The sequence below is a fragment of the Mytilus trossulus genome, chromosome 1 (genome assembly GCF_036588685.1).
Source record: "Mytilus trossulus isolate FHL-02 chromosome 1, PNRI_Mtr1.1.1.hap1, whole genome shotgun sequence".
NCBI lineage: Eukaryota > Metazoa > Mollusca > Bivalvia > Mytilida > Mytilidae > Mytilus > Mytilus trossulus.
The window spans coordinates 10,366,620-10,377,894 of record NC_086373.1 but is presented as its reverse complement, the minus strand read 5'-3'; the positions used below and the strand labels follow the sequence as shown (position 1 = coordinate 10,377,894).

The 11,275-nt window shown below is 40.6% G+C and overlaps 24 non-coding genes across 24 annotated transcripts; all 24 read left to right on the top strand.

Annotated features, from left to right (window-relative positions):
* The first annotated feature begins 157 nt into the window (after positions 1–157).
* Trnap-ugg (transfer RNA proline (anticodon UGG)) lies at positions 158–230 on the top strand. The gene has a single exon. It is a non-coding gene; the product is annotated as a tRNA-Pro (tRNA).
* Positions 231–763: 533 nt separating this feature from the next.
* Positions 764–837, top strand: Trnav-cac (transfer RNA valine (anticodon CAC)). The gene has a single exon. It is a non-coding gene; the product is annotated as a tRNA-Val (tRNA).
* A 328-nt stretch (positions 838–1,165) lies between these two features.
* Positions 1,166–1,237, top strand: Trnap-agg (transfer RNA proline (anticodon AGG)). Its single transcript has one exon. It is a non-coding gene; the product is annotated as a tRNA-Pro (tRNA).
* A 333-nt stretch (positions 1,238–1,570) lies between these two features.
* Positions 1,571–1,641, top strand: Trnap-ugg (transfer RNA proline (anticodon UGG)). The gene has a single exon. It is a non-coding gene; the product is annotated as a tRNA-Pro (tRNA).
* Positions 1,642–2,175: 534 nt separating this feature from the next.
* Positions 2,176–2,248, top strand: Trnav-cac (transfer RNA valine (anticodon CAC)). Its single transcript has one exon. It is a non-coding gene; the product is annotated as a tRNA-Val (tRNA).
* Positions 2,249–2,578: 330 nt separating this feature from the next.
* On the top strand, positions 2,579–2,650 carry Trnap-agg (transfer RNA proline (anticodon AGG)). Its single transcript has one exon. It is a non-coding gene; the product is annotated as a tRNA-Pro (tRNA).
* A 333-nt stretch (positions 2,651–2,983) lies between these two features.
* Trnap-ugg (transfer RNA proline (anticodon UGG)) lies at positions 2,984–3,055 on the top strand. The gene has a single exon. It is a non-coding gene; the product is annotated as a tRNA-Pro (tRNA).
* Positions 3,056–3,589: 534 nt separating this feature from the next.
* On the top strand, positions 3,590–3,662 carry Trnav-cac (transfer RNA valine (anticodon CAC)). The gene has a single exon. It is a non-coding gene; the product is annotated as a tRNA-Val (tRNA).
* Positions 3,663–3,992: 330 nt separating this feature from the next.
* On the top strand, positions 3,993–4,064 carry Trnap-agg (transfer RNA proline (anticodon AGG)). Its single transcript has one exon. It is a non-coding gene; the product is annotated as a tRNA-Pro (tRNA).
* A 333-nt stretch (positions 4,065–4,397) lies between these two features.
* Positions 4,398–4,469, top strand: Trnap-ugg (transfer RNA proline (anticodon UGG)). Its single transcript has one exon. It is a non-coding gene; the product is annotated as a tRNA-Pro (tRNA).
* Positions 4,470–5,003: 534 nt separating this feature from the next.
* Positions 5,004–5,076, top strand: Trnav-cac (transfer RNA valine (anticodon CAC)). The gene has a single exon. It is a non-coding gene; the product is annotated as a tRNA-Val (tRNA).
* Positions 5,077–5,406: 330 nt separating this feature from the next.
* Positions 5,407–5,478, top strand: Trnap-agg (transfer RNA proline (anticodon AGG)). Its single transcript has one exon. It is a non-coding gene; the product is annotated as a tRNA-Pro (tRNA).
* A 333-nt stretch (positions 5,479–5,811) lies between these two features.
* On the top strand, positions 5,812–5,883 carry Trnap-ugg (transfer RNA proline (anticodon UGG)). Its single transcript has one exon. It is a non-coding gene; the product is annotated as a tRNA-Pro (tRNA).
* Positions 5,884–6,417: 534 nt separating this feature from the next.
* Positions 6,418–6,490, top strand: Trnav-cac (transfer RNA valine (anticodon CAC)). The gene has a single exon. It is a non-coding gene; the product is annotated as a tRNA-Val (tRNA).
* A 330-nt stretch (positions 6,491–6,820) lies between these two features.
* Trnap-agg (transfer RNA proline (anticodon AGG)) lies at positions 6,821–6,892 on the top strand. The gene has a single exon. It is a non-coding gene; the product is annotated as a tRNA-Pro (tRNA).
* Positions 6,893–7,225: 333 nt separating this feature from the next.
* Positions 7,226–7,297, top strand: Trnap-ugg (transfer RNA proline (anticodon UGG)). The gene has a single exon. It is a non-coding gene; the product is annotated as a tRNA-Pro (tRNA).
* A 534-nt stretch (positions 7,298–7,831) lies between these two features.
* On the top strand, positions 7,832–7,904 carry Trnav-cac (transfer RNA valine (anticodon CAC)). The gene has a single exon. It is a non-coding gene; the product is annotated as a tRNA-Val (tRNA).
* A 330-nt stretch (positions 7,905–8,234) lies between these two features.
* Trnap-agg (transfer RNA proline (anticodon AGG)) lies at positions 8,235–8,306 on the top strand. The gene has a single exon. It is a non-coding gene; the product is annotated as a tRNA-Pro (tRNA).
* Positions 8,307–8,639: 333 nt separating this feature from the next.
* Trnap-ugg (transfer RNA proline (anticodon UGG)) lies at positions 8,640–8,711 on the top strand. The gene has a single exon. It is a non-coding gene; the product is annotated as a tRNA-Pro (tRNA).
* A 534-nt stretch (positions 8,712–9,245) lies between these two features.
* On the top strand, positions 9,246–9,318 carry Trnav-cac (transfer RNA valine (anticodon CAC)). Its single transcript has one exon. It is a non-coding gene; the product is annotated as a tRNA-Val (tRNA).
* A 330-nt stretch (positions 9,319–9,648) lies between these two features.
* On the top strand, positions 9,649–9,720 carry Trnap-agg (transfer RNA proline (anticodon AGG)). The gene has a single exon. It is a non-coding gene; the product is annotated as a tRNA-Pro (tRNA).
* Positions 9,721–10,053: 333 nt separating this feature from the next.
* On the top strand, positions 10,054–10,125 carry Trnap-ugg (transfer RNA proline (anticodon UGG)). The gene has a single exon. It is a non-coding gene; the product is annotated as a tRNA-Pro (tRNA).
* A 534-nt stretch (positions 10,126–10,659) lies between these two features.
* On the top strand, positions 10,660–10,732 carry Trnav-cac (transfer RNA valine (anticodon CAC)). The gene has a single exon. It is a non-coding gene; the product is annotated as a tRNA-Val (tRNA).
* Positions 10,733–11,062: 330 nt separating this feature from the next.
* Positions 11,063–11,134, top strand: Trnap-agg (transfer RNA proline (anticodon AGG)). Its single transcript has one exon. It is a non-coding gene; the product is annotated as a tRNA-Pro (tRNA).
* Positions 11,135–11,275: the final 141 nt, after the last annotated feature.

Genomic DNA, 11,275 nt, shown 5'->3' with positions numbered 1-11,275 from the left:
TTGGTTTTTTATTGTTTGATCTCGAGCAATGTAAGGTGAATTTCTAGTCAACTTAGAATTTCTAATATGTGTCTTGGCAGGTAAACTCCTTTGCCACGTATGGAGAATAACTTTATTCTATAGTTAAATACGGAAAATGTAACTCTAACTATCAAGCGGCTCGTTGGTCTAGGGGTATGATTCTCGCTTTGGGTGCGAGAGGTCCCGGGTTCGAATCCCGGACGAGGCCGTTAATTTTTGGAACGGTTTATAGGCGTTTGGATTCAATGAAATTGTACTTTTGTATCTGCCATTGACATTCAAAGCAGTCTGGCTCAGAAATTGCTCAGCATGTTGTCCCATCACTGATGAGGAAAAGTGGTCAAATGGAGATAGAGGAGTTGACATTCTGGTACATGCATTTGTATTCCGATGATTTTGACCTTTTTTCGAAGAATGTTTTATTTTCGTTTGTTCAGGCTGTAAAACAACTTACCTTGATTATCACCATCAACTTGTGCAATGAAGGAAATGTCGGTATCGGATTTAGCTAGCGTATAAGTAGGATACACATGGAGACGACAGAGCTAGAAGTGTCTGCTTTTCAATTGATTGTGCAGAAGAAAGGCAAACCCCATCCCATGCCAAGAGAATTTCCGTGACGGCGAAAATTAACACGAACACGCACCTGTTGCATGCGGAAACGGGTGCTATTCATCTTGATTGCACCATTTTTTAATCGGACCTTGCTTGAAATATGGAAAACTTCGCTCTTACTTCAACTGTTTCCGTAGTGTAGTGGTAATCACGTCCGCTTCACACGCGGAAGGTCCTGGGTTCGAGCCCCCAGCGGAAACATATTAATTTTTGGGTAATTCGGATCATCGTGAACTGTGCTTATTATAGTGCCTTGAGATAGTACTCCTTCGGTGTTCTTTTGCAGCCGACGCATGTCGTTCATGTTAAATTGAACATATCACCTCTAATTAAAATCTTTGAAATCGTCTACACTAAGAACCTTAGACAAAGTTCTTTAAAGCAGGTGACTTTTAATAATTTGCCGTCCTGATTTCAAGGTAACAAAGCAAGAGAGGCCAAACGTATAACCCAAGCAACACGAAAATAGCAACAAGCGGTGTCATTTCTGAATTTTATAACTATTATTTAAACGTAAGTCAGCTATACAGGCTCGTTGGTCTAGGGGTATGATTCTCGCTTAGGGTGCGAGAGGTCCCGGGTTCGAATCCCGGACGAGCCCAATTTTTGCCTAATATTGTCAATGCGTGGCGAATCTCAAAACTGTTTTCAATACCAGTCGATGGGATATTCAAAGAAAATACACCGCTAATTCGAACGTCAATTAGAATGCATTTAACAGTATTCAGAAGGAGAAAAATACATGCAGCAATACAACAGTTATTGTTTGAATTTTTGTTGGTTTTTTATTGTTTGATCTCGAGCAATGTAAGGTGAATTTCTAGTCAACTTAGAATTTCTAATATGTGTCTTGGCAGGTAAACTCCTTTGCCACGTATGGAGAATAACTTTATTCTATAGTTAAATACGGAAAATGTAACTCTAACTATCAAGCGGCTCGTTGGTCTAGGGGTATGATTCTCGCTTTGGGTGCGAGAGGTCCCGGTTCGAATCCCGGACGAGCCCGTTAATTTTTGGAACGGTTTATAGGCGTTTGGATTCAATGAAATTGTACTTTTGTATCTGCCATTGACATTCAAAGCAGTCTGGCTCAGAAATTGCTCAGCATGTTGTCCCATCACTGATGAGGAAAAGTGGTCAAATGGAGATAGAGGAGTTGACATTCTGGTACATGCATTTGTATTCCGATGATTTTGACCTTTTTTCGAAGAATGTTTTATTTTCGTTTGTTCAGGCTGTAAAACAACTTACCTTGATTATCACCATCAACTTGTGCAATGAAGGAAATGTCGGTATCGGATTTAGCTAGCGTATAAGTAGGATACACATGGAGACGACAGAGCTAGAAGTGTCTGCTTTTCAATTGATTGTGCAGAAGAAAGGCAAACCCCATCCCATGCCAAGAGAATTTCCGTGACGGCGAAAATTAACACGAACACGCACCTGTTGCATGCGGAAACGGGTGCTATTCATCTTGATTGCACCATTTTTTAATCGGACCTTGCTTGAAATATGGAAAACTTCGCTCTTACTTCAACTGTTTCCGTAGTGTAGTGGTAATCACGTCCGCTTCACACGCGGAAGGTCCTGGGTTCGAGCCCCAGCGGAAACATATTAATTTTTGGGTAATTCGGATCATCGTGAACTGTGCTTATTATAGTGCCTTGAGATAGTACTCCTTCGGTGTTCTTTTGCAGCCGACGCATGTCGTTCATGTTAAATTGAACATATCACCTCTAATTAAAATCTTTGAAATCGTCTACACTAAGAACCTTAGACAAAGTTCTTTAAAGCAGGTGACTTTTAATAATTTGCCGTCCTGATTTCAAAGGTAACAAAGCAAGAGAGGCCAAACGTATAACCCAAGGCAACACGAAAATAGCAACAAGCGGTGTCATTTCTGAATTTTATAACTATTATTTAAACGTAAGTCAGCTATACAGGCTCGTTGGTCTAGGGGTATGATTCTCGCTTAGGGTGCGAGAGGTCCCGGGTTCGAATCCCGGACGAGCCCAATTTTTGCCTAATATTGTCAATGCGTGGCGAATCTCAAAACTGTTTTCAATACCAGTCGATGGGATATTCAAAGAAAATACACCGCTAATTCGAACGTCAATTAGAATGCATTTAACAGTATTCAGAAGGAGAAAAATACATGCAGCAATACAACAGTTATTGTTTGAATTTTTGTTGGTTTTTTATTGTTTGATCTCGAGCAATGTAAGGTGAATTTCTAGTCAACTTAGAATTTCTAATATGTGTCTTGGCAGGTAAACTCCTTTGCCACGTATGGAGAATAACTTTATTCTATAGTTAAATACGGAAAATGTAACTCTAACTATCAAGCGGCTCGTTGGTCTAGGGGTATGATTCTCGCTTTGGGTGCGAGAGGTCCCGGGTTCGAATCCCGGACGAGCCCGTTAATTTTTGGAACGGTTTATAGGCGTTTGGATTCAATGAAATTGTACTTTTGTATCTGCCATTGACATTCAAAGCAGTCTGGCTCAGAAATTGCTCAGCATGTTGTCCCATCACTGATGAGGAAAAGTGGTCAAATGGAGATAGAGGAGTTGACATTCTGGTACATGCATTTGTATTCCGATGATTTTGACCTTTTTTCGAAGAATGTTTTATTTTCGTTTGTTCAGGCTGTAAAACAACTTACCTTGATTATCACCATCAACTTGTGCAATGAAGGAAATGTCGGTATCGGATTTAGCTAGCGTATAAGTAGGATACACATGGAGACGACAGAGCTAGAAGTGTCTGCTTTTCAATTGATTGTGCAGAAGAAAGGCAAACCCCATCCCATGCCAAGAGAATTTCCGTGACGGCGAAAATTAACACGAACACGCACCTGTTGCATGCGGAAACGGGTGCTATTCATCTTGATTGCACCATTTTTTAATCGGACCTTGCTTGAAATATGGAAAACTTCGCTCTTACTTCAACTGTTTCCGTAGTGTAGTGGTAATCACGTCCGCTTCACACGCGGAAGGTCCTGGGTTCGAGCCCCAGCGGAAACATATTAATTTTTGGGTAATTCGGATCATCGTGAACTGTGCTTATTATAGTGCCTTGAGATAGTACTCCTTCGGTGTTCTTTTGCAGCCGACGCATGTCGTTCATGTTAAATTGAACATATCACCTCTAATTAAAATCTTTGAAATCGTCTACACTAAGAACCTTAGACAAAGTTCTTTAAAGCAGGTGACTTTTAATAATTTGCCGTCCTGATTTCAAAGGTAACAAAGCAAGAGAGGCCAAACGTATAACCCAAGGCAACACGAAAATAGCAACAAGCGGTGTCATTTCTGAATTTTATAACTATTATTTAAACGTAAGTCAGCTATACAGGCTCGTTGGTCTAGGGGTATGATTCTCGCTTAGGGTGCGAGAGGTCCCGGGTTCGAATCCCGGACGAGCCCAATTTTTGCCTAATATTGTCAATGCGTGGCGAATCTCAAAACTGTTTTCAATACCAGTCGATGGGATATTCAAAGAAAATACACCGCTAATTCGAACGTCAATTAGAATGCATTTAACAGTATTCAGAAGGAGAAAAATACATGCAGCAATACAACAGTTATTGTTTGAATTTTTGTTGGTTTTTTATTGTTTGATCTCGAGCAATGTAAGGTGAATTTCTAGTCAACTTAGAATTTCTAATATGTGTCTTGGCAGGTAAACTCCTTTGCCACGTATGGAGAATAACTTTATTCTATAGTTAAATACGGAAAATGTAACTCTAACTATCAAGCGGCTCGTTGGTCTAGGGGTATGATTCTCGCTTTGGGTGCGAGAGGTCCCGGGTTCGAATCCCGGACGAGCCCGTTAATTTTTGGAACGGTTTATAGGCGTTTGGATTCAATGAAATTGTACTTTTGTATCTGCCATTGACATTCAAAGCAGTCTGGCTCAGAAATTGCTCAGCATGTTGTCCCATCACTGATGAGGAAAAGTGGTCAAATGGAGATAGAGGAGTTGACATTCTGGTACATGCATTTGTATTCCGATGATTTTGACCTTTTTTCGAAGAATGTTTTATTTTCGTTTGTTCAGGCTGTAAAACAACTTACCTTGATTATCACCATCAACTTGTGCAATGAAGGAAATGTCGGTATCGGATTTAGCTAGCGTATAAGTAGGATACACATGGAGACGACAGAGCTAGAAGTGTCTGCTTTTCAATTGATTGTGCAGAAGAAAGGCAAACCCCATCCCATGCCAAGAGAATTTCCGTGACGGCGAAAATTAACACGAACACGCACCTGTTGCATGCGGAAACGGGTGCTATTCATCTTGATTGCACCATTTTTTAATCGGACCTTGCTTGAAATATGGAAAACTTCGCTCTTACTTCAACTGTTTCCGTAGTGTAGTGGTAATCACGTCCGCTTCACACGCGGAAGGTCCTGGGTTCGAGCCCCAGCGGAAACATATTAATTTTTGGGTAATTCGGATCATCGTGAACTGTGCTTATTATAGTGCCTTGAGATAGTACTCCTTCGGTGTTCTTTTGCAGCCGACGCATGTCGTTCATGTTAAATTGAACATATCACCTCTAATTAAAATCTTTGAAATCGTCTACACTAAGAACCTTAGACAAAGTTCTTTAAAGCAGGTGACTTTTAATAATTTGCCGTCCTGATTTCAAAGGTAACAAAGCAAGAGAGGCCAAACGTATAACCCAAGGCAACACGAAAATAGCAACAAGCGGTGTCATTTCTGAATTTTATAACTATTATTTAAACGTAAGTCAGCTATACAGGCTCGTTGGTCTAGGGGTATGATTCTCGCTTAGGGTGCGAGAGGTCCCGGGTTCGAATCCCGGACGAGCCCAATTTTTGCCTAATATTGTCAATGCGTGGCGAATCTCAAAACTGTTTTCAATACCAGTCGATGGGATATTCAAAGAAAATACACCGCTAATTCGAACGTCAATTAGAATGCATTTAACAGTATTCAGAAGGAGAAAAATACATGCAGCAATACAACAGTTATTGTTTGAATTTTTGTTGGTTTTTTATTGTTTGATCTCGAGCAATGTAAGGTGAATTTCTAGTCAACTTAGAATTTCTAATATGTGTCTTGGCAGGTAAACTCCTTTGCCACGTATGGAGAATAACTTTATTCTATAGTTAAATACGGAAAATGTAACTCTAACTATCAAGCGGCTCGTTGGTCTAGGGGTATGATTCTCGCTTTGGGTGCGAGAGGTCCCGGGTTCGAATCCCGGACGAGCCCGTTAATTTTTGGAACGGTTTATAGGCGTTTGGATTCAATGAAATTGTACTTTTGTATCTGCCATTGACATTCAAAGCAGTCTGGCTCAGAAATTGCTCAGCATGTTGTCCCATCACTGATGAGGAAAAGTGGTCAAATGGAGATAGAGGAGTTGACATTCTGGTACATGCATTTGTATTCCGATGATTTTGACCTTTTTTCGAAGAATGTTTTATTTTCGTTTGTTCAGGCTGTAAAACAACTTACCTTGATTATCACCATCAACTTGTGCAATGAAGGAAATGTCGGTATCGGATTTAGCTAGCGTATAAGTAGGATACACATGGAGACGACAGAGCTAGAAGTGTCTGCTTTTCAATTGATTGTGCAGAAGAAAGGCAAACCCCATCCCATGCCAAGAGAATTTCCGTGACGGCGAAAATTAACACGAACACGCACCTGTTGCATGCGGAAACGGGTGCTATTCATCTTGATTGCACCATTTTTTAATCGGACCTTGCTTGAAATATGGAAAACTTCGCTCTTACTTCAACTGTTTCCGTAGTGTAGTGGTAATCACGTCCGCTTCACACGCGGAAGGTCCTGGGTTCGAGCCCCAGCGGAAACATATTAATTTTTGGGTAATTCGGATCATCGTGAACTGTGCTTATTATAGTGCCTTGAGATAGTACTCCTTCGGTGTTCTTTTGCAGCCGACGCATGTCGTTCATGTTAAATTGAACATATCACCTCTAATTAAAATCTTTGAAATCGTCTACACTAAGAACCTTAGACAAAGTTCTTTAAAGCAGGTGACTTTTAATAATTTGCCGTCCTGATTTCAAAGGTAACAAAGCAAGAGAGGCCAAACGTATAACCCAAGGCAACACGAAAATAGCAACAAGCGGTGTCATTTCTGAATTTTATAACTATTATTTAAACGTAAGTCAGCTATACAGGCTCGTTGGTCTAGGGGTATGATTCTCGCTTAGGGTGCGAGAGGTCCCGGGTTCGAATCCCGGACGAGCCCAATTTTTGCCTAATATTGTCAATGCGTGGCGAATCTCAAAACTGTTTTCAATACCAGTCGATGGGATATTCAAAGAAAATACACCGCTAATTCGAACGTCAATTAGAATGCATTTAACAGTATTCAGAAGGAGAAAAATACATGCAGCAATACAACAGTTATTGTTTGAATTTTTGTTGGTTTTTTATTGTTTGATCTCGAGCAATGTAAGGTGAATTTCTAGTCAACTTAGAATTTCTAATATGTGTCTTGGCAGGTAAACTCCTTTGCCACGTATGGAGAATAACTTTATTCTATAGTTAAATACGGAAAATGTAACTCTAACTATCAAGCGGCTCGTTGGTCTAGGGGTATGATTCTCGCTTTGGGTGCGAGAGGTCCCGGGTTCGAATCCCGGACGAGCCCGTTAATTTTTGGAACGGTTTATAGGCGTTTGGATTCAATGAAATTGTACTTTTGTATCTGCCATTGACATTCAAAGCAGTCTGGCTCAGAAATTGCTCAGCATGTTGTCCCATCACTGATGAGGAAAAGTGGTCAAATGGAGATAGAGGAGTTGACATTCTGGTACATGCATTTGTATTCCGATGATTTTGACCTTTTTTCGAAGAATGTTTTATTTTCGTTTGTTCAGGCTGTAAAACAACTTACCTTGATTATCACCATCAACTTGTGCAATGAAGGAAATGTCGGTATCGGATTTAGCTAGCGTATAAGTAGGATACACATGGAGACGACAGAGCTAGAAGTGTCTGCTTTTCAATTGATTGTGCAGAAGAAAGGCAAACCCCATCCCATGCCAAGAGAATTTCCGTGACGGCGAAAATTAACACGAACACGCACCTGTTGCATGCGGAAACGGGTGCTATTCATCTTGATTGCACCATTTTTTAATCGGACCTTGCTTGAAATATGGAAAACTTCGCTCTTACTTCAACTGTTTCCGTAGTGTAGTGGTAATCACGTCCGCTTCACACGCGGAAGGTCCTGGGTTCGAGCCCCAGCGGAAACATATTAATTTTTGGGTAATTCGGATCATCGTGAACTGTGCTTATTATAGTGCCTTGAGATAGTACTCCTTCGGTGTTCTTTTGCAGCCGACGCATGTCGTTCATGTTAAATTGAACATATCACCTCTAATTAAAATCTTTGAAATCGTCTACACTAAGAACCTTAGACAAAGTTCTTTAAAGCAGGTGACTTTTAATAATTTGCCGTCCTGATTTCAAAGGTAACAAAGCAAGAGAGGCCAAACGTATAACCCAAGGCAACACGAAAATAGCAACAAGCGGTGTCATTTCTGAATTTTATAACTATTATTTAAACGTAAGTCAGCTATACAGGCTCGTTGGTCTAGGGGTATGATTCTCGCTTAGGGTGCGAGAGGTCCCGGGTTCGAATCCCGGACGAGCCCAATTTTTGCCTAATATTGTCAATGCGTGGCGAATCTCAAAACTGTTTTCAATACCAGTCGATGGGATATTCAAAGAAAATACACCGCTAATTCGAACGTCAATTAGAATGCATTTAACAGTATTCAGAAGGAGAAAAATACATGCAGCAATACAACAGTTATTGTTTGAATTTTTGTTGGTTTTTTATTGTTTGATCTCGAGCAATGTAAGGTGAATTTCTAGTCAACTTAGAATTTCTAATATGTGTCTTGGCAGGTAAACTCCTTTGCCACGTATGGAGAATAACTTTATTCTATAGTTAAATACGGAAAATGTAACTCTAACTATCAAGCGGCTCGTTGGTCTAGGGGTATGATTCTCGCTTTGGGTGCGAGAGGTCCCGGGTTCGAATCCCGGACGAGCCCGTTAATTTTTGGAACGGTTTATAGGCGTTTGGATTCAATGAAATTGTACTTTTGTATCTGCCATTGACATTCAAAGCAGTCTGGCTCAGAAATTGCTCAGCATGTTGTCCCATCACTGATGAGGAAAAGTGGTCAAATGGAGATAGAGGAGTTGACATTCTGGTACATGCATTTGTATTCCGATGATTTTGACCTTTTTTCGAAGAATGTTTTATTTTCGTTTGTTCAGGCTGTAAAACAACTTACCTTGATTATCACCATCAACTTGTGCAATGAAGGAAATGTCGGTATCGGATTTAGCTAGCGTATAAGTAGGATACACATGGAGACGACAGAGCTAGAAGTGTCTGCTTTTCAATTGATTGTGCAGAAGAAAGGCAAACCCCATCCCATGCCAAGAGAATTTCCGTGACGGCGAAAATTAACACGAACACGCACCTGTTGCATGCGGAAACGGGTGCTATTCATCTTGATTGCACCATTTTTTAATCGGACCTTGCTTGAAATATGGAAAACTTCGCTCTTACTTCAACTGTTTCCGTAGTGTAGTGGTAATCACGTCCGCTTCACACGCGGAAGGTCCTGGGTTCGAGCCCCAGCGGAAACATATTAATTTTTGGGTAATTCGGATCATCGTGAACTGTGCTTATTATAGTGCCTTGAGATAGTACTCCTTCGGTGTTCTTTTGCAGCCGACGCATGTCGTTCATGTTAAATTGAACATATCACCTCTAATTAAAATCTTTGAAATCGTCTACACTAAGAACCTTAGACAAAGTTCTTTAAAGCAGGTGACTTTTAATAATTTGCCGTCCTGATTTCAAAGGTAACAAAGCAAGAGAGGCCAAACGTATAACCCAAGGCAACACGAAAATAGCAACAAGCGGTGTCATTTCTGAATTTTATAACTATTATTTAAACGTAAGTCAGCTATACAGGCTCGTTGGTCTAGGGGTATGATTCTCGCTTAGGGTGCGAGAGGTCCCGGGTTCGAATCCCGGACGAGCCCAATTTTTGCCTAATATTGTCAATGCGTGGCGAATCTCAAAACTGTTTTCAATACCAGTCGATGGGATATTCAAAGAAAATACACCGCTAATTCGAACGTCAATTAGAATGCATTTAACAGTATTCAGAAGGAGAAAAATACATGCAGCAATACAACAGTTATTGTTTGAATTTTTGTTGGTTTTTTATTGTTTGATCTCGAGCAATGTAAGGTGAATTTCTAGTCAACTTAGAATTTCTAATATGTGTCTTGGCAGGTAAACTCCTTTGCCACGTATGGAGAATAACTTTATTCTATAGTTAAATACGGAAAATGTAACTCTAACTATCAAGCGGCTCGTTGGTCTAGGGGTATGATTCTCGCTTTGGGTGCGAGAGGTCCCGGGTTCGAATCCCGGACGAGCCCGTTAATTTTTGGAACGGTTTATAGGCGTTTGGATTCAATGAAATTGTACTTTTGTATCTGCCATTGACATTCAAAGCAGTCTGGCTCAGAAATTGCTCAGCATGTTGTCCCATCACTGATGAGGAAAAGTGGTCAAATGGAGATAGAGGAGTTGACATTCTGGTACATGCATTTGTATTCCGATGATTTTGACCTTTTTTCGAAGAATGTTTTATTTTCGTTTGTTCAGGCTGTAAAACAACTTACCTTGATTATCACCATCAACTTGTGCAATGAAGGAAATGTCGGTATCGGATTTAGCTAGCGTATAAGTAGGATACACATGGAGACGACAGAGCTAGAAGTGTCTGCTTTTCAATTGATTGTGCAGAAGAAAGGCAAACCCCATCCCATGCCAAGAGAATTTCCGTGACGGCGAAAATTAACACGAACACGCACCTGTTGCATGCGGAAACGGGTGCTATTCATCTTGATTGCACCATTTTTTAATCGGACCTTGCTTGAAATATGGAAAACTTCGCTCTTACTTCAACTGTTTCCGTAGTGTAGTGGTAATCACGTCCGCTTCACACGCGGAAGGTCCTGGGTTCGAGCCCCAGCGGAAACATATTAATTTTTGGGTAATTCGGATCATCGTGAACTGTGCTTATTATAGTGCCTTGAGATAGTACTCCTTCGGTGTTCTTTTGCAGCCGACGCATGTCGTTCATGTTAAATTGAACATATCACCTCTAATTAAAATCTTTGAAATCGTCTACACTAAGAACCTTAGACAAAGTTCTTTAAAGCAGGTGACTTTTAATAATTTGCCGTCCTGATTTCAAAGGTAACAAAGCAAGAGAGGCCAAACGTATAACCCAAGGCAACACGAAAATAGCAACAAGCGGTGTCATTTCTGAATTTTATAACTATTATTTAAACGTAAGTCAGCTATACAGGCTCGTTGGTCTAGGGGTATGATTCTCGCTTAGGGTGCGAGAGGTCCCGGGTTCGAATCCCGGACGAGCCCAATTTTTGCCTAATATTGTCAATGCGTGGCGAATCTCAAAACTGTTTTCAATACCAGTCGATGGGATATTCAAAGAAAATACACCGCTAATTCGAACGTCAATTAGAATGCATTTAACAGTATTCAGAAGGAGAAAAATAC